This window comes from Salvia miltiorrhiza, chromosome 8 (genome assembly GCF_028751815.1).
Source record: "Salvia miltiorrhiza cultivar Shanhuang (shh) chromosome 8, IMPLAD_Smil_shh, whole genome shotgun sequence".
Taxonomy (NCBI): Eukaryota; Viridiplantae; Streptophyta; class Magnoliopsida; order Lamiales; family Lamiaceae; genus Salvia; species Salvia miltiorrhiza.
This window is the reverse complement of record NC_080394.1, coordinates 41,037,841-41,058,474: the sequence shown is the minus strand read 5'-3', so window position 1 is coordinate 41,058,474 and position 20,634 is coordinate 41,037,841. Positions and strand designations below refer to the sequence as shown.

The 20,634-nt window shown below is 32.2% G+C and overlaps 2 long non-coding RNA genes across 3 annotated transcripts; both read right to left on the bottom strand.

Annotated features, from left to right (window-relative positions):
- Nucleotides 1-13,819: 13,819 nt before the first annotated feature.
- LOC130997066 (uncharacterized) lies at nucleotides 13,820-16,476 on the bottom strand. Of its 2 annotated transcripts, none has more exons than XR_009092909.1 (5): nucleotides 16,066-16,476; nucleotides 15,628-15,758; nucleotides 14,425-14,554; nucleotides 14,277-14,327; nucleotides 13,820-14,039 (listed from the first exon to the last, which is right to left on the bottom strand). It is a non-coding gene; the product is annotated as an uncharacterized LOC130997066 (long non-coding RNA). The 2 variants fall into 2 exon arrangements; XR_009092908.1 differs by having other exon boundaries at nucleotides 14,425-14,603; nucleotides 16,066-16,475.
- Nucleotides 16,477-16,812: 336 nt separating this feature from the next.
- Nucleotides 16,813-19,712, bottom strand: LOC130997064 (uncharacterized). The gene is made up of 5 exons (XR_009092907.1): nucleotides 18,932-19,712; nucleotides 18,688-18,838; nucleotides 18,417-18,509; nucleotides 17,566-17,667; nucleotides 16,813-17,469 (listed from the first exon to the last, which is right to left on the bottom strand). It is a non-coding gene; the product is annotated as an uncharacterized LOC130997064 (long non-coding RNA).
- Between the last annotated feature and the right edge of the window lie 922 nt (nucleotides 19,713-20,634).

The following is a 20,634-nucleotide window of genomic DNA, read 5'->3' as shown; positions in this document are numbered from 1 at the left end:
CGGTTTTTTGTTAAAACACTTGTCTTTTAGGTGTAGTGTTTTTGCATTTTTCTTGTAGTGTTAAGACAATTATGCAATTACTACATTTCATATAAACATGACCAAAAAAGAAAGATATTTGCATTTTTATATCAATTTTTTTCATCTGTGCAACAGTTACCACAGCTCTGTGCAACAACATAAAACAAACAATTTGTGCAACTAGTAACCATAAGAAATGCAACAATAATTTATATTCAAATTTTAAAAATAAAAAAATATTTTTTCCACACACTACAACAATCGTGCATGTAAAAATTATCATCCGTGCAACACCAATCTTCGAGTAAAAAATCAACATCAAAATTGAACAAAGCTAGATATTGAAATAGACATGCACAATAAATATATATGCATTTTGCTTCCTAAATACAATTGGAGTGAGAGAATATGCACGTCTATTTTTACCCTACAACAATAAGTAAATGCAATTGGAGGGAGAGAGAAAATGCAATTGAAGTGGAAAATAAATGGTTCCTATAATCACGTTAGGTAGTTATTAAGCAAATGTTTTTTTTACATTTCTAACCCGAGTTCGAGGGTTTTTTAGGACAGTAACTTAAATTGATTTGGAAATTAGGACAATAACTTTCGGACTTGTAAAAATAGGACACTAATTTTTTTTTAGAGTAAAATAGGACACTAATTAATAAGTGTTGCATCCGCAGGACATTTTTCGGCCAATTATCGGCCCAGAAATGTCCTATTTTTACAATGCTTATTAATTATTGTCCTATTTTACTTTAAAAAAAATAGTGTCCTATTTTTACAACTCCGAAAGTTTTTGTCCTAATTTTCAAATCAACATAAGTTATTGTCCTAAAAAATCCCCTGACTCTTTCTAACCCTATTATATTTCTATAATTTATTGAAAGGAAACCGTGTGCATCTACAATAATTTATCCCATCCGTTTATTTTACATAAATCAATGGTTTAGATTAGGTTCCTAGTTTTCATCTTAAGGGGGGTTTTTATATTAACCCCACCCTATATATATCCCTATATATATATATATATATATATATATATATATATATATATATAGGAATGGGATCGTGTAGATCCCAATGCTTATAATACATCCGTAGATCCAAATCTAGACCACACATTTATGACATGTGGCGCATCAAGATGCATAAAGGCATTTCAAGGCAAAATATGGAGAGGGGTAAAATTGAAATGTAATTTTCGGATTTAATAATTAAAAAAAATATATTTTTTTTAGATTTTCTCAAAATAGATATATTTTAGATGCATATAGTTTCACACAAAGATGCATAAAGTTTTCACATGAAATGCATGACTTTGAACAGAAAAATGCATTTGATTTTTACAGTTTTGGTATTTTCACAACCCCACCCCGCACCACCCCCCAACCCACCCCACACCACCCCCCGACCCTCCCCATTACCGCCCCCCAAAATAGTCATGTTTCACATGCATATAAAATCAAACAAAAGTGCATAAAGATTTTACATAAAAATGCATTAAATTATACAAAAAATGCATTTCATTTTAATAAATCTGGTATTTTCGCCACCCCACCCCTGCCCCACCCCGCACCCCCACCCCACCCCACCCCCCACCCAATTTTTTTTTTAAAAAAAAAAACTGATTTTCTGACCACTGACCCGCCACCCACCCCCCACCCCCCCCAAATTTTTTTTTTCTTCAAAACTGATTTTTTGATTGTTGAGTCGCTGACCCACCCACCCCCCACCCACCCCCCCCCCCAAAATTAAAAAAAAAAAAAATTGATTTTCTGACCGCTAACCCCCTACCCACTCTCCAGCCCAAAAAAAAATTATATTTTTTCAAAAAATGTAATGCATTTTTGTGTGAAAGTATATGCATTTCTGTGCGAAAGTATATGCATGTACAACATGTAATTTTTTTATGCATGTAAAAATCAGTTTTTCAAAAAAAAAAAATTTGCGGGTGGGGTGGGGGGTCAGTGGTCAGAAAATCAGTTTTTGAGAAAAAAAATTGGTGGGGGGAGGGGGGGGGTGGGGGGTAGGGGTGGGTCAGTGGTTAGAAAATCAGTTTTTAAAAAAATAAATAATTTTTTTTTGGGTGGGGGGTGGGGGGGTAGGGGGTGGGGTTCAGGGGTGTGGGGGGTGGGGTGAAATCTTATGCATTTTTATATGAAACTTTATGCATCTAAAATATACTTATTTTGAGAAAATCTTTTTTTATTTTTTTTAATTTCGAAAATTACATTCCAATTTTACCCCTCTCCAGATTTTACCTTGAAATGCCTTGCCACGTGTCACCATCTTGATGCGCCACATGTCATAAATGTGTGGTCTAGATTTGGATCTACGGATCTATTATAAGCATAGGGATCCACATGAACCCAACCCTATATATATATATATATATATAGGGAGAGGTTCAAGAAAGAACCATAAATAAAAGAAGACGGGAGAACCATTTTCAGCCATTCGATCATCAAGATCTACGGTAGATGCATCATCTTGTTGGATGAATGCAGATCCTGGGTTCGAATCCTGAAGGGAGCATTGTTTTTTTAATTTTTTTAGTGCATTAATTTTAACAGCGAATGCATTAATTTTTACAGTTGATGCATTAGATTTGATGGTTCTCCCGTTCTCACAAATAATGTAGTTCTCTCTAGAACCACACCCTATATATATATATATATATATATATATATATATATATATATATATATATATATATATATATATATATAGGGGGCGGTTATTCAATAAACCACCCTTATTTTAAGAATTACGAACCAGCAAAAATGCATGAATTTTATGTATAACACGCATGAATAAACTGTATAAAGGCATGAATTGCGAAAAATAATTTTTTGCTACCTTTGGGATTCGAACTCAGGACCATGAATTTATCCAACAAGGTGATGAATCAACCGTAGATCTTGATGATCTAAGGGCTGAAAATGGTTCCTAATTTATATTTTAAGAAGCGTTCTTATTTTAGCCTTCCCCTATATATATATATATATATATATATATATATATATATATATATATATATATATATATATATATATAAAGACCACTAAATAAAAGAAGAATTGAGAACCATTTTTAGCCATTCGATCATTAAGATTTACGGTGGATACATCATCTTGTTGGATGAATGCAGATCCTGGGTTCGAATCCTGAAGGGAACAATTTTTATTTTTATTTTTTTGAGTGCATTAATTTTAACAACGAATGCATTAATTTTTACAGTGGATGCATTAGATTTTATGGTTCTCACTAGGGCTGTCTAATTGGTTATCGGGTTTTGGATAATCCGTTAACCGAACCAAAATTCCTGGGTTTGGGTATCCAATAACCAAATTTTTGGTTATCGGTTCGGTTTCGAGTATCATTTTTAGAAAAATTTTGGGTATCGGTTAACCCAATAACCGAAACGGGTTAACCGAAATAACCGAAAATTATTTAATAAATTATTTAATATTATATTATATATATTTTAATTATTAATTCATTAATTAATTAATTTATTTTTTTTTAATCGATTTTTAGCTAAAATAAAATTATGATATATTTAAGGTATAAAAATGAGCTTTAGTCTAATGGATAAGTTGATTTGTGTATTTTTTAGAGACTAAGGTTCAAATCCTCTATCTAGCAAATTATTTAAATTTTAATTTTTTAAATGGGTATTTCGGATACCCAAATAACCGAATCGGGTACACCTAAAACGGTTCGGGAACGGTTAGTGAAATATGGCAATTTTGGATTCGGGTAACCGAAAATTCGGGTACGGATAATCGAACTCGAACCGATCGACAACCCTAGTTCTCACGTTCTCACAAATAATGTAGTTCTCTCTAGAACCACACCACATATATATATATATATATATATATATATATATATATATATATATGTGTGTGTGTGTGTGTGTGTGTGTGTGTGTGTGTGTGTGTGTGTATAGGGGTCGCTCCAATGAGACCCCCTAATTTTAGTGAGATGTAGGGCACGATCTGGTGCGTTTAAATCCTATGGCTGATATTGTGTCTTGAGGGTGATTTTTTTTTCGCAGGGTTCGAATCATGGAAGGAGCAGAATATTTTAAAGAGAAAATGAGCAAATTGGCCCCCGAAACCTATAGCGTATAACCCCTCTTACTCACTGTCTGTGCAACTAAACCCCTGAACTCCGAGAAAAGGGTGCAAATTCCCCCCTCTGACTGACGGCTGTTAACGACGTTAGGTCAGAGGGGGGAATTTGCACCATTTTCTCGGAGTTCAGGGGTTTAGTTGCACGCACAGTAACTAAAGGAGGTTTTACGCTATAGGGGCTATTACTTCATGGGCTAATCTGCACCTTTTCCCTTTTTTAATTAACTCTCATCTCTCTCACTCAGCCCTCTTTCTCTCTCGGCCACTGCACCGCCACTAACGGTGGTTGAATCAACAAGTTGTAGGATCATCTTTTATCAGCAACACAAACGATTAATCCATCAAATCGACATTATATAGAAATAGCGAAAATAAGTAGGTTATGATCGTTACATTGTGAGAGGCGTCAAATTTGGCGATGGCGCCGACGCCTTGCCAAACATCACAAACTCGCGAAGCTTCGAGGCGGCAAGCTTGCTTCTGCGGCGTGATTTGGGGGCGACCTTTGCACTGTCTTTTGTTGAAGCAAAGCACAGAGGACGACCGCAAGTTTGAGAGAGAGCAGCCAATGGTGATGGAGAGCGTGCACGGCGCTCTTCGTTCGAGATTCGAGCGGTGGAGGCAGGCCAGTGCTAAGGTTCAATCCTTCGTCCTCTTCATAGGAGAATCGAGCAGGAGACGACTCTCCGACCGGGTGCGGCTGCACTGGAGCCATGGATTGGCTGCTTGCCGGCCTTTTAGCAGCGGTGGCGGCGATTTCGCCGTATTTAAGAGAAAGAGGCGACTCCTCATCGAGAAAAGCTAGGGCTCGCGATCTGTCACAGATTGAGATAGAGAGCATGTGGTAGGTGTCATTGGCGGTAGGCGGCCGGTTTTCCGGATATCGCGACGGCGATTTTGGACCAAAGGGGGGAATTAGGGCTCGCCCTTGACGTTGAGCGTGTGCAGCTGAGAAAGCTCCGGGGTTTAGGGCCCAGGAGAGAGGGAAATGGGCGGCGCCCTCGGCCAGCCTCGCCGGAGCTTAAATCAGCGGCGTCGGCGATCAGATTTTGGAGGAGGAGGGCTTCCTATTTTTTTGTGCGTGACTTTTTGAGAGAAAAGAGAGATGAGAGATAATTTAAAAAAAAGAAAGGAAAATGTGCAGATTAGCCCTTGAAGTAGTAGCCCCTGTAGCGTAAAACCCCCCTTAGTCACTGTGTGTGCAACTAAACCCCTGAACTCCGAGAAAATGGTGCAAATTCCCCCCTCTGACCTAACGTCGTTAATAGCCGTTAGTCAGAGGGGGGAATTTGCACCCTTTTCTTGGAGTTCAGGGGTTTAATTGCACACACAGTGAGTAAGAGGGGTTATACGCTATAGGGGCTACTACTTCGGGGGCCAATCTGTACCTTTTTCCTATTTTAAATTTTGTTATTCATCAGTATATACTGCATTGTTCATCAATATATACGACCCTATTCATCAGTATATACATCTTGTTCATTAGATATGCGTTTTGTTTATTAGTATTATTATCTTATTTATGGTACTCATGTTACACGAAAAATAGGGGGTCTCACTGGAGCGCGCCCATATATATATACATATATATATATATATATATATATATATAGGTTATACCGAGAATACTATCTTTTGTGAGAAATAAGAATGATTGCATAAGCCAGTATATAATGTTGCATAAGCTACATTATAATACTGCATAAATTTTTTACCTGGGTTCAAATCTTGGAGAAAGCGAAAATTTTATATAATTAATTGAATTTCGTTATGCAATCATTACAATCAGCTTATGCAAATTACAAGCATTTTATGCAATATATATATACTGACTTATGCAATCATTCTCCAATCTCATCACATTTGTCCATTCTGATTTGATCTTCTCCCTATATATATATATATATATATATATATATATATATATATATATATATAGGGTGGGGTTAACATAGAAACCCCCCTTAAGATGAAAACTAAGAACCAATAATAACCTTTGATTAGAAGAAAATAAAGGGTTGAGATTTATCCTTCAATTTATGCACGGTTCCTTTCATTTTAAATTATAGAGAATTTAAAAGGGTAGAATTGTGAAAGGAAAAATGAATTAATAACTGTCCCTAAAATCACGTTCCTGAATTAACTTCTCCAATTTCACTTTCTAGGGTTAAAAAAAGACATCATCTTTGCACAAAGCGTCGACTGCTCATCTGTGCAAAATGGTGAGTCGCGATTTTGAGGCAGCGGCGACGATTCCAGTGGACGGTGACGAGTAAGCGGAGATTTCAGGCGGCGATAGATTCACGAAATCTTCAAGACAGTCATCGGCAACAACTTATCAGAATCTGGCGGTTGGTATGTCTCTCACTCTTTTTTTTGCGATTATTGTTAATCTTATGTGTGAAATGGTCTCTATTTCACTTGTAAATCATGATATTGTGATACAATAGATAATTGGTAGTGTTATGATTGAGGATTTGGGTATATGCGGGGCCTTAAGGTTTCGTACAAGTTTTGGGAATTTTGCGGTGCAACTAGGATGTATTTTTCTGTGCAAATTAGTTTTGTTCAACTTGATTATTAGATTTTGCTCCAAGCATACAATTGATGTGCGTGTGTGGGTAAACAATTGATTAGTGCAATAATAATTCATGATGCACAGATATACTTTTGGCTTGCACAGATAATTATGTAGCATCTAAGGATTTTTCATTCACTAATGAGAAAAGTGCACAGATATGTTGTTGCACAAATTGCACAGATATGCTTGTAGCATTGTTGCACGGTCATAATATATGTGTTGCACAAAATGCATAGATAATTAAGTTGCACAGTTGTAATTTGTTGTTGCACAGATATGTTTGTTGTTTTAATTATTAAAGCTCTTCTTTAACTGAAACAACGTTTTCGTAAACATGGCCATACAACAGATATATGAATCGCGTAAAGCAAGCAATTGGTTTTGAAATTGCATGAGTCAGTGTATTGTGTTGCATAGGTGAAAATATAAATGCATAGATATGCTTTTAGAGTTACATAGCATAAGAGTTGATAGTGCTTTTGTTGTTGCACAGTTCAATATGCCTCATATAAAGCAAGCATATGCTAAAATGGTTAATCGAGGGCGTCCAGATTGCATTTTCTGATGTATTTAGTTGCACACATGGAGGTTTTTGTGAAAGTAAAATTCTTGTTGCATTTCTGGTGCTTACAACTTGCACGAAATTTTGTGTGTTGAGTTGTTGATAGAAATTATTTATTAGTTGCACAGTTGAAGCTAATTTTGTTGACTATATATAACCGTCTTATAAACATGGCCTAAAAGCAGATATATTCCTCGCGTGAAACAAGCTGCTGCACAATTGGACAATCGAGGACGCAAGAGATGAAGTTATTGGAGAAGAAGGTATAAAATGTAAATAAACTGTTATCTACCGTTTTATTATGTTTGGCCAATTAATATTATATGCTTTATGTGGTACAGTTAATACGACGAAAATAATGTTTGTCAACATTTCTATAATGTTTGTGCAATTAATATTATATGTTTTTAAGTCGTTTCCTCCTCCAAAAATATAGAATTACAGGCAATTCTTCTAGAAGATCTGAGTCAACAATGCTATAATTTATGGTGAATAAAGGTGTTAGAGCAACGATTACCAGTGAGGGAGATGTTCGTTCAAAGCTTTCCAGTGTATATCGGGGTTCAAATGACGATTTTCAAGATGTGTTACTGATGTGCAATTATAAATTAGAATTGAAAGTTACATTAACTTTATAAGTTAATTTATACATTTTTGAATGAGTCCCAAATGAAGATGCTTTTTTGAAGGAAGTCTATTTTTTTTTTTCATTCTGATTATATTGAACCATCTCCTCGTTTCATCCTGTGCAAATTTTGTTGGACCTACACATATCCTTCTATCTTTATTCTTTTATTTAGCACTTTTAAAAAAAATTGTTCATAAATTAAATACTCAATGTCTTATTGTGTATTAACATTTGTGTGACTGTAAATATTGTTTATTTAGCATTTAAATATGATGTTGAATGCATTATTAAATTTGAATCTGTAAAAATTGAAATAAGAAATATGTTAGTTGCTTGTTCATAGTTGCATTTTGTTTTATTTCAAATTGCACAGAATAATTATTATGAAACCCTAAGTAAAAAATAATGTCTATAAGTATTATGTGCAATTCGATCTTATGGAAAATGCAATAATCAAACCTTACAAAGAAATAAATGAAAACCATAATTAATTTATTCTATGCAACTTGTATTATTATATTATTCTACAAAATAATAAGTGAAACATCAAACTAAATGTATGTGTGCAACTCGTAAATGGTCATTATGCAATTTCCCAAAATGCAATAATCAAACCTTATGTTACTATTCTTATACAGAGAAATAAACAAAAAATCTAATTGATTTATTCTATGCAACTCGTATTACTATGTTCTGCTATAAAGAATATTAAGTAAAGCCGCATACTAAAAGTATGTGTGCAACTCGTAAATGGTCATTATGCAATTTATGTTTTCTCCAAAAAATATTATCTCCGAATCTTTTTATTATTTTTAAATTTTAGTTAATCCATAAAAATTAATGCAATAAAAAAAAACCAAAGTTAATATGTAAAATATTATCTTTGAATCATTTAATTACTTTATAAATTTTAGTTAATCTATAAAAGAAAATGCAATGAAATATAAAAAAAGAACACAAAGTGACTAAATAATAATAAAAAAATTGAATGTTAATAGAATAATGAAAATATTGAAAATAAATCCCATAATTCTTGCCAACTACTATACTTAAAAATAAATAAAATAACGTTACTATCTGTTATAAAATAGAATGTGCAACTATAAATATCATAAAATGCAAATCATTCCTAAAGTTTTTCAAAAAAAATATTAATATTTTTTCCACACTTTATACTATTCATGCAACAACAACCACTAAACTGTGCAACTACATACAGTACATTATGCAACAATGATTAATTTTTTTTTGAAAAAATTTAATACTTTTTCCACTCTTTATATCATTAGTGCGACAATAAACACTAAACTGTGCAACAATAAATATGATCTTGTGCATTAACAAAAGTGTAAAAAATAATGAAGTTCAATATTTTATAAAGGCTCGAAATTCCATATTTTTAAATCTTTAAAAGAATAACGCTATGATTAAAAACACAAAACTTCTAGGAAAGAGTATGGTCAACGTTTAATAATCGTGGGAGACAATAAATCCCTTAAAACTCTCACAATACCATAACTAAAAATAAGTTAAATTACATTAATATCCTTTAAAGAATAAATAAATGAAAAAAACCGATGGTTTCAATAAAAATTGGAAAAAAAACGGTTAAAATTGAAACTTAATCTTAACCACAAGATATTTAACATCAAGGGCCAAGATTAGGTTCCTAGTTCTCATTTTAATAAAGGTTTTTATTAGAACCTCTCCATATATATATATATTGCGGATTATTGGGTGCGACCGTCGCATCCCATGCGACGGGTCGACCCGCGCCCCAAACCATCCCTCCTGACCCGGAACCCTGACCCGCGTGAGTTTGACCCATGTTCCTAATTATTACATTTGTTAATAATAATTGTTACTTTTAATAAACATAATATATACATTTGTACTCATAAATGTATATTTATGTTAATATAAGTAGTTAACATCAATATTGTGAAGAAATATAATATTTTAAAAACATTACCTTTCTTTATAATAATAATAATAATTTTATTATAATAATAATAATTAATTTTTATTACAATAATAATTACAATTAATATAATATTTTTGAAACATTACATTTCTCCATATCAAATATTACTACTTTTTATTATAACAATGATTACTTTTAATAAGCATAAATAATTACATTATTATTTGATCAAATAATTATTATCGTACGAAAAAGTAATTATTGATATGCATAATGTTTTATATTGAATGAAGGTAAATATTTATATTAACATAAGTATACATTTGTGCGACCAAATGTATATCTTATGCTTATTAAAAGTAAATACTCCTATTAGGGTTTAGTGTTCATATTTAGGGTTTAGGTTACAGGGTTTAGGGTTTAGTTTACTGAATTTAGGGTTTAGAAAATGTAATACTTTATATTAAATGAAGGTAAATACTTATATTTATATAAGTATACATTTGTACGAACAAATGTATATGTCATGCTTATTAAAAGTAACAATTATTATAAATAAATGTAATAATTTAGGATTCAGGGTTTCAGGTTTGGGGCGCGGGCCGGGTCGGGGCGGACCCGTCGTACTGGAGTGCGACCGTCGCACCAGAGACCGACCCTATATATATATGTGTGTGTGTGTTATTAAATCGTTACTATGTTGACTTATTTTAATAGGTCAATCCGTAGGCTTGAACGAGACTTTGGAATCATGTATTATTATTGTTGAACTTGTTAGGGTGTCACAAATCGTTACTACATTGACTTACTTGAATAGGTCAATCCGTAGGCTTGAGCGAAATTTTGGAATATGTTTATGGGAGAAGTAGCAAATAGTCCCCTATCATACAACCTCCTAACACGTTTACTTCTCTATCTTTTGATTTTAGGCTGTTAGCCCCTCATCATATATATTATATATAAAGAATGCAAAATGCCCCCTGCTCTTAACGGACATTTAACACCGTTAAGTATTTTTCATTTTTTTAATTTCTTACTAATATTTCTTACTATAAGCATATAATTTTTTTTTGAATTTAAATTTAAATGTTTATAATATTTTTTTAAATAAAATTATTTTTGAATACACACACACATTTTCACTACGTTCTTAATTAATACAAGGTTATCTTTGTCTATCGAATTATTTCTAATTTCATATATCATGTATGCTTTTGGATTTTTAATTAATACAAGGTTATCTTTGTTATGTTTTATTTTTATATACTATATATTAATTGGTACGATTTATTTTTTTTGTTTATAATATATATGTATATTAAATCTCATCTAACTTTAATTGTTACAAGAACGCAGCGAAAGTGTGTGTGTGTATTCAAAAATGATTTTATTTAAAAAATATTACAAACATTTAAATTTAAATTCAAAAAAAAAATTATATGCTTATAGTTAGAAATATTAGTAAGAAATAAGAAAAAAATGAAAAATACTTAACGGTGTTAAGTGTCCATTAAGAGTAGGGGGCATTTTGCACTCTTTATGACATGTTGAGGGGCTAACAGCCCAAAATCAAAAGATAGGGAAGTAAAAGTGTTAGGGAGTTGTATGATAGAGGCTATTTGCTACTTTTCCCATGTTTTATTATTGTCGAACTTGTTAGGGTGTCACCTGGGAATAAAATCTTACGTATTATATCTGAGTTGATAAGGCGGGTCAACAACAAAATTAATAAAAGATAACAAGATATATAAAACTCATTCTTTGAAAATAAAATATGATAAAAGTTAAATCAAGAGATCAAGAGAAATAATTACTAAAGCACAAATATACTTTGAAAGGTGGTGTCTACAGAAAATATGCATAGAATAGGGACTCATGTAAAATGAATTCATGCATGCTGTTGCTGTAGAAAAACCGTTGGAGTCAGTTTGTTAATTTTCTTCTGAAATTAGTAGAATCATTATTCATTTCTCATTTTTAGAGTGTACATATGCAGTTAAGAAGAGAGAGTGCGCTTAGATATAATTCAAGGAGAGGGAAATGGTTCAAGATATTCGATTTAGCTTGTGTGTGATATTTTCCTTTTCGGTTAATTTTGTAACTTGTATGTGACGGCCCTATCTTTAATTACAACAAAAAATAGCTTCCCGGACACCAAAAAGTTTCCCAATATGTATTCTATTGGAGCACTTTTTATTTTCGAGGCACTTAGTACATGTGCCTCCAAGTATCGTATCAATAGGGTTGGGAACACTTTTTCTGTACCTCGATATCAATAGATTACCCGACAATTTATTAGATTGACTTCTAGAGGCACATAAAAATGCCCTTTTAAATGTTTTGAAATATATTGATAAGTTTATAGGGATATTTATTTATGCCTTCAAATGAAATATCGAGGCACTTATTTGTGTCATTTGCTTAAGTATGGTACAAAAAATGTGTAGCCTTAAAATCCGTTTTATGTCCGCAAATTAATGTAATGAGGCACTTTATTTGTGTCTTTTGCTTAAGTATCTGGGCACAAAATGTGTACCCTCAAAATTCGTTTTATGTCCCTAGCTAGATTAATACTATGGGGCATTTATTTGCGTATTTTGATTAAGTATCGTGACAAAAAATGTGTAGGCTCAAAATTTGTTTTATGTCCCCAGATTAATGTTATGGGACACTTATTTGTGTCTTTTGCTTAAGTATCTGGACACAAATTATGTAACCTCAAAATTCATTTTATGTCTCGATATTAATATTGTGGGACACTTATGTGTCTTAAGATGAATACATGAGACACTTATTTTGACATTCAAAAGAAGTTAGAGAAATTAGTATATAAAGGCACTTATTGTCCAAATACAATCATATCAAAAATTTTGATACATCAATAAATAGTATTATCAAGATTTCAATAACTAAACAATCCAAATGACAACTCGATATAAATGAAAAAAGTCTTATCATTCATGTCCAACATCCACAAGAAAAATTAAATAATCACGAAGTTTATTATCTTCTTAAACTAATACGAAATGCAAAAATAACACCTTCATGAAGGTCCTCTAATCTTGTTTCTGCATCAATTTTGATCTTCATCCAAGACCATTTGTATAGAGAAAACATAATATGTTACAACCAGATATTACTCATTGAAAAAGATATATACAATATTAATAGTATTAGAACAAAGTCTAAATAAACCTATAAAAAAGAATTAACTCATGCATATACTTTAGTTAATTAAAGCTACTTAGGTAGTTGGCAGTTGGAAAATTACAGACCGTATTATCAATAAAGACTTTAGCCATCAATCCAACTCAACACCCCCTCCCAAGAAAAAGAACCCTAACACATTTCTACATTCACATCTCTCGAAAATCACACACAAAAATGAATTAAGTAAAAACAAATATGCATAGACACTACAACAAAAAATGGTTTTCCGGACACCAAAAAGTGCCCCAATATATGCTCTATTGGGGCACTTCTTATTTTCGGGGCACTTAATACATGTGCCTCCAAGTATCGTGTCCCAATAGGGTTGGGGGCACTTTTTATGTGCCTCGATATCAATAGATTACCCGACAATTTAATATGCCCCGAGATTGATTTGTAGAGGCACATAAAAGTGCCCTTTAAAATATTTCGAATCCTATTGTTAAGTTTATAGGGATATTTATTTGTGCCTTCAAAAGAAATATTGGGGCACTTATTTGTATATTGGGGCACTTATTTGTGTCATTTGCCTAAGTATTGGGACACAAATATGTATCTTAAAATTCATTTTATGTCCCAAATTAATGTTATGGGACACTTATTTGTGTCTTTTGCTTAAGTATCTGGACACTTATTTGTAGCCTCATAATTCGTTTTATGTCTCGAAATCAATATTATGGGATACTTATGTGTCTTAAGATGAACACATGAGGCACTTATTTTAACATTAAAAAGAAATTAGAGATACTAAGATTTTATGCCCCAAAATTACTATATAAAGGCACTTACTGTACAAATACAATCATATCGTATTCTTTTGATATATGAATTCAACATTTCAATAACTAAACAATCCAAAAGGCAACTCGATATAAATGAAAAGTCCTATCAAATCTAACACCAATTTTGGAAGAGCCATTATCCTCAAAAGCAACACCTTTCCCCTCTAACCATAGGATGGACCCCTGCAAAAAAATGGAAAAGACATCACACGTTAGAGAACATAATCCTTCCACATCTTCCCTAACTAAACTAATATAATCTTTGGTCTTAATTCAAGAAGCTAATATTAAACAAGCAGAGCATTCTAACCCAAAGATCATAATACGTTATAAAAAACATTTAGTTGCAATAGAGAAGCTTGCTACACAACTATACTAAACAAATTAAAGATAAAACCTACACAAGTACAATAAATTTACCCTGAACATGATCAATCAAATATTTCTTGCGCATCAATTATGCTATGTTGACTGCAAGGGAAGAAAACATGGAAAATTAGTTGATATGCTCACAAATTGACAGAGGAAAGAAGGTTGAAAGCAGGTAAGAAAAGAGAGAGAGGCTTACTAGTCATCCTTAGTGATGCAATAGTACTTTTCAGCAATACTGCCTCTGGCCGATAAGTTGAGCAAACCGCTCATCATGAGTGATGACGATAAGCTGAAAATTCTCTTGGCCTTTCCTATCCTCCATTATTCTGATCAGATTGCAGGAAATCGATGATGCAAATGCAAATGCAAATATAACTACAATGAAAAAAAAGAAAATCATATCATACCTCAAACTATAATTCCTTCCACATCGCCCCTAACTAAACTAATATTTTCAACTATCAGTTTGTTGAAGTGCATTGGCATCTATGCTCAAAATAGGATCTATCAATACAAATTGTCATATGGAATATTGCATTCATCACTATTCATCAGTCTAACAGAGATCACAAAAGAAATTCTATACTTGTTAAGGTTTAGATAGAAAAAGCAAAAGAATCTAAACCAATATGCTTATATAACAGCCACATTGGACTACTGAAACAGTTAAGTTGAGCCTTAGACAACAGCACCACTGAAATTGCTACTTATTTACTACACTAGTTCACTAAATGTATTAATCTAATAAGGGAAGAGTCAATTTTGACATTGCCAACAGTAATGGAATTCCAAAAGTACTAAATAGAATAATAAGAATCACATTGTTGTAACCTACCAATTTTCGCACACAAGTAGCATTTTCAGCACTTAATATATATATACACTATAACTGCAATAACAATTATGAGTCATACTACTACTACTCTTCAAGTCTACAGAGATATGGCAGTCTCATATTTCGGAGTTTTTGTGGCAATTTCGCTGGTTTTGGCAGCAAAAGAAGATAACTATGTTCCTCCTAGTCTAGCTCCCTTTTTTGGTACTAATTAATCCAATCTGGTGTTACTGTTTTATTAAATTCATTCATATATATGTGAGATGCATGATATATAAACTATTACAATGAATTCATATTTACTGTTTTATTCTTACTCTGCCTCAGATAGCTAAACTTGCCTCAGTTACCCCTTTCGAATTCTTCTCAAATGGATTTAGATTAAGAAATGAAGCAAAATGCATTCCATATCACATGAAGAAAACAACTCACAATAAATTTAGGTCATGAAACATTAAAATAATTTCAAAAACCACATCAACAATTTTGTGAAATTTACAGGAACTTCAAACATATAAAATGAGTAAAACTAATTCAGAGTCCAAAGAAAACTTCGAAACTTACCAACAGGAACTTTAGGTTGTTTGACGGCAACTTTGAACAACTCCTGCAGATCCTTCTGTCTTGCTTTCTCTTCCTCCTTCTTTTGTTAATTCAAAAGATTACCAGCAAAACAATTATCAATCATCGATCATCTACAAACACACCGAAACATAACCAAAACAAAAAAGGGCAGAAGAACAATCATCAAACAGAATAACCCACAATAAATTTCCCCAAATGCAAATCAAATCGGGCAGCACAACACCAACTATGCAACGATGAAACCAATGAGATTAATCCTGCTCTCAACCAAAAACCATATTTCGAATTTGCTCATAAAATTCAACCAATATAAAGCCAATGTATGCACCACACTCTATCAATAATAAATTTCAGCATTTATTTAGTATTTAGAATTTCTTCCGCATATTGGTTGAGGCAACCTGCGAATCCACATACCTCTGCTACTTCAATAAAAACCTAGGCCTCTTAAATTGGCATCTTAAATTGGGAGGAGAACAAAGGTTGCTACGCTGCAAGGCGAGGGTGTGAGCAGAAGGCGCAGCGGCGATAGGATGTCGACGACGGCTCGGTGATGACGACGGCGCAGCAGCGGCTCGGCGATGACGACGGCTCAGAGGCGGCAATGGATTTCAGTTTCTGAGTATTTTTGCTGATACGAAATTGGAGATCGATGGACGTTTCACAGAAGAGATGGAAGGAGTGATAGGAAAATTGGAAGAGTTTGAGTGAAATTACGAAAGAGAAGAATGGATGATAGAAAAATTGGAAAAGTATGAGTGAAATTGGGTTGAGGAGTCCGCCCAAAATGTGGAAAAGCGAAGAATCGCGCGTCCCCTAAATTATTTTAATTAATTAGTCAAACTTAAAATATTACTATGTGTCTCCACGTGTAAGTAGTATTTAACAAGTGCCTCAAAAAATAATTTAGAGACACCTACAAATAAATGCCTCTAAATAAGTGTCTCAATATATGTTTTTTGTTGTAGTGAGAATTAACCAGAGATAGATTATTGATATGCATTGTGAGATTACCCTAAGTATACCGAGCACTCGCTGCACTATATTAAATATAGTGGGAATCAAATAACAACACATAAATAACCAATTAAATTAACAAGAAACAAATATTTTCATATTTAAATAGTAGAATGTACCAATGATAAAGGCAAGCGACTTGTGCTCCAATAGAATCTCCAATTGTTTCATGAAGGTCTGTTGAATAAATCAACATTTCTTCATCCTTCAAAATTGATTGAACCACTACCTCGCAAATTCCGGGCCCAAAGTCCCTACCATTCAACAAAACATTTCCTATTGCTTGCACAATGCTAATAACAACAATTTCATTCAAATTAACAAGACTTTTCAGTTTCAGGTAGTCTTCAACCTGAAATTTGTAGCATTTGAATTACATAATTGAAAATATGTATATATGACACTTACGTAATAAATAATACTATTTCTTGTAATTACCCTTATACGAGGTTGACGACCGCTAATACCAGATGAAGTATGATTGTTGTGGGTAGAAACTGGAGCTCTTTCTGTTTGTATTTGTCTATCCGAGTGTGATTTGCTATACACCAAAGCTGTCAACTCTTCAACTTTTTGTTTAAGTGCTCTATTTTCTTCTTTGTCTATCATAGATTTTCTATGAAGTGCATTACGACTTGGTCTCCCACCATAGATATCACTCGGCTTCACTCCCATGCCATACATGCGCAATCGTCCATATTTATCTTTGCCCAATATCTTTGCAAAAGCATCATCAACATCATGCACAACATCACAATCACTTAAATTTCCATCGTCTTGTTTAGATAGCTATTTCATCTTTTTCTATAAAACATGAATTATAAAATATTATTAACAACTACTTAAGATATGAGATTACATTAAAAGAAACTTAGATTATAAAGACGCATGTTAACTTACAATAGTTTCTCGAACGGTCTCACTCGTAGCAGAACCATTAGGAGGATAACAACACTTTTCAAATAACTCTGCTCTCATGGAATGTCTTCCCAATTGTTCATACTACAAGATTTTTTGGTCAATTAATATGGAAATTCAAGCTATTAGAATTCGAAAGTAACATTTCTATAACTTAAATTCTATATATTAAAATAAACGGCTCATATTCATAAGAATTCGAAATCAGGATTCTATTCAAGAAACCAACTTATCTTTGGCATAGAGGGTTACACAAATAATCAAAATATCTAGTGCTTCAAGTAGATTTCAGGTAAGCATTTTTTTTTTATAAAAAAAATTGTGGAATTTTATTCATTAGATTTCAAGTAATCTGATTTCGTTACTATATGTGTATTGTGTTCAGACATATGAACTTTATTACATCACAATATGCAATAAAACTAGAAATTACACAATTACACAAAACAACATAATTGATACATAGTTTTCCGCAAAACAACATAATTAATTAATAGTCGATATCTGGTTTGCTCAATCATTTTGAATACTAGTATATTAATTTTTTTTGGAAAACATGCAATTTGAGATTTTTTTAGCTCAAAAATTGCAATACTTAGGTGGATGGCTTAACTCCATCGGATAGTCAAATCTCGGTGTACATCTGTGATGGAGAATACAGAAAAAACCAAAACTAAATATTGCCACAGTGTCATATTTTATTTTTCTAAAAATATCCTATGTTTGGCATAGAGGTCACACATAGATTCTAGACACACCATTTCAGTTTTCTTTTAAGCCCTATAGTTGAATACACAATAATATTACTGAGTTGGTGAAAGATTTGATATTACCATTATTTCGGCCATAACTGCACAACTTCTCTTTCCCATTCGATGAGGAATCTCCAACTTAGCACGCTCTTCTTTTTTCTTTTCACTAAGGTCCTGAATTAGTCGATAAAAAAAAAGAAATGTCATGAAAAAATTAATGAAAACAAGATTTAAAAATATATATATATATATATATATATGATATGTAAATTATTATTATTATTATTTTTTTTACATGTGCTTTGTCGGTATTTCAATGATCAAGTAATTTCTTATATTCATATGCATTTACCCTTTATGGTACTTTAAACAATTGTTCTTCAATAGATACACTTGGGTCAAATTAAGTTCAAATTCTTCAATTGACACTTCCCATTCTTCCACTTGTGGTTAATTGATTGTAGTATAAAACTGTCACTGCCAGCACGCATAATAAACCTCGACTTCAAAAAAGGAAAGGAAAAATTGAGTTATACTTTAACAAATATAATATACAAACTATTGAAAAATAAATAAGAAACCTTAAATCCAACAACCTTTCACTTCTCTACACATGTCTTCCTTATATCAGTTTAGCTTCAATCTTCAATGAATATAATGTAGTGGGCAGAATGATCCGTTCCTTGCAGTAGTACCTAAAAATGAGCTAGCATGCATGTTTGTTTACTTCTGATCATTAAGTTGGCCAAGATCATTGAAAGAAACATTAAGATTTTATTTAGGCACCAAACTTTTGGCATGCACGTTGGTTCTCTTGCCCTATTTTTCTTATTGCCGTCATCTACGGTAAAAATATGTCATGATCATCGATCATTAAACCTTTAATTAAGTCAATAATATAAATTAATCACTAATATAAACTAATAATTACTGACCTAACTCAACTGTGATATCGCTAGAATTATTTTCGCTTGTTCTGCCACCACGTTCTTGGACATTTTCTGAAATGTTCCTTTAACTATTATGGACGGCACTTAATAAAACCACATAGATGTCATCATTTTCTAGAGAAAAAAAATGTTAAAGGTTTACAATGCTAAGAATATGATGCATTAAAATTTAATAAATAAAAGTATTAATTCAACCTATCTCACGATCGGATGAGTCATTCAATATGATCTAGGCCTACAGACGTCAATGAGATCATATTCTAAACTAGTAAGAAAATACGTTAAATAAAATAAGAAAACATTAATAAATTTAGAAATAAGTTTATCTAATTGAGTATCAGCTAAATCATCAAAGGAATCGAGGTTGTCATTTTGTGCACGCCTTGGTTGTCTTCCACGATTTTCATGAGATTTCGTATTTGGCGCCATAATATGCATGTATCAACATATATTGCAAAAAAAAAAAAACAAAAAAAAACAAACAAATTAACAATTAAATGTAATGTGACTAGACAAATAATAACAATAAACAAAAATAATAACAAAAACGAGGAATAGAAAATCATAGCAGATCCAAATACAATGAAAAAAACTCATATCATAACTCAAACTATAAGTATTTTACTAAAAAAATTTAAGAGATGACAAATATATAGAAAACTCACAATGAAGTTTGGATTGAAGGAAGCTTGAAACTGCAAAAAATAATGCATCAGCTAAAAAACAAAGAAAAAACAGCTTAACAAGTCAACTTACATGTTTTTGCCAAATGCAATTAAATTAATATTTTATTAAAATGTAACTATCATAACTACTGGAGAATTAAAGAAGAATACTAAATGAATTGTACTGGAGCAGTGACAATGAGTACTCAACTGAATAGAGAAAGATCTTTTCAAGAAGAAAAAAGAACAGAATAACCATATGGGGGAAGCTAAATGATCCTTATTTTGAGGGATTATTTTAAGGTAAGTGGTCAAAATCTCATTGTAGGTAGAAATGATGAGATAATTTGAAAACTTTTTTCATCAGCATAAGATCTTCTATGTAAAGTTCAAATTAGGTAAAAAACAAATTAGATTCAGTCAGCAATAGTACTTGGAAATAAAATTGTGGTATACCTGTTGTTGTTGGGTTTAGACAATCAATGATCTAAACATTAATATTTATACTTCCGATTTAATTGACATTGTGGAAGAAATGTTGTATTTTTAATTTCTTTTATATGAAAAAGTGGTTACCAGTAATATCAAAATTTTAAAATATCTCAAGTAATATTGTTACAAATGTATCCGTATTAGTTGTTAATTATATTACATAAGCCTAGTTAGCAGTTAGTTAAAGTTTAT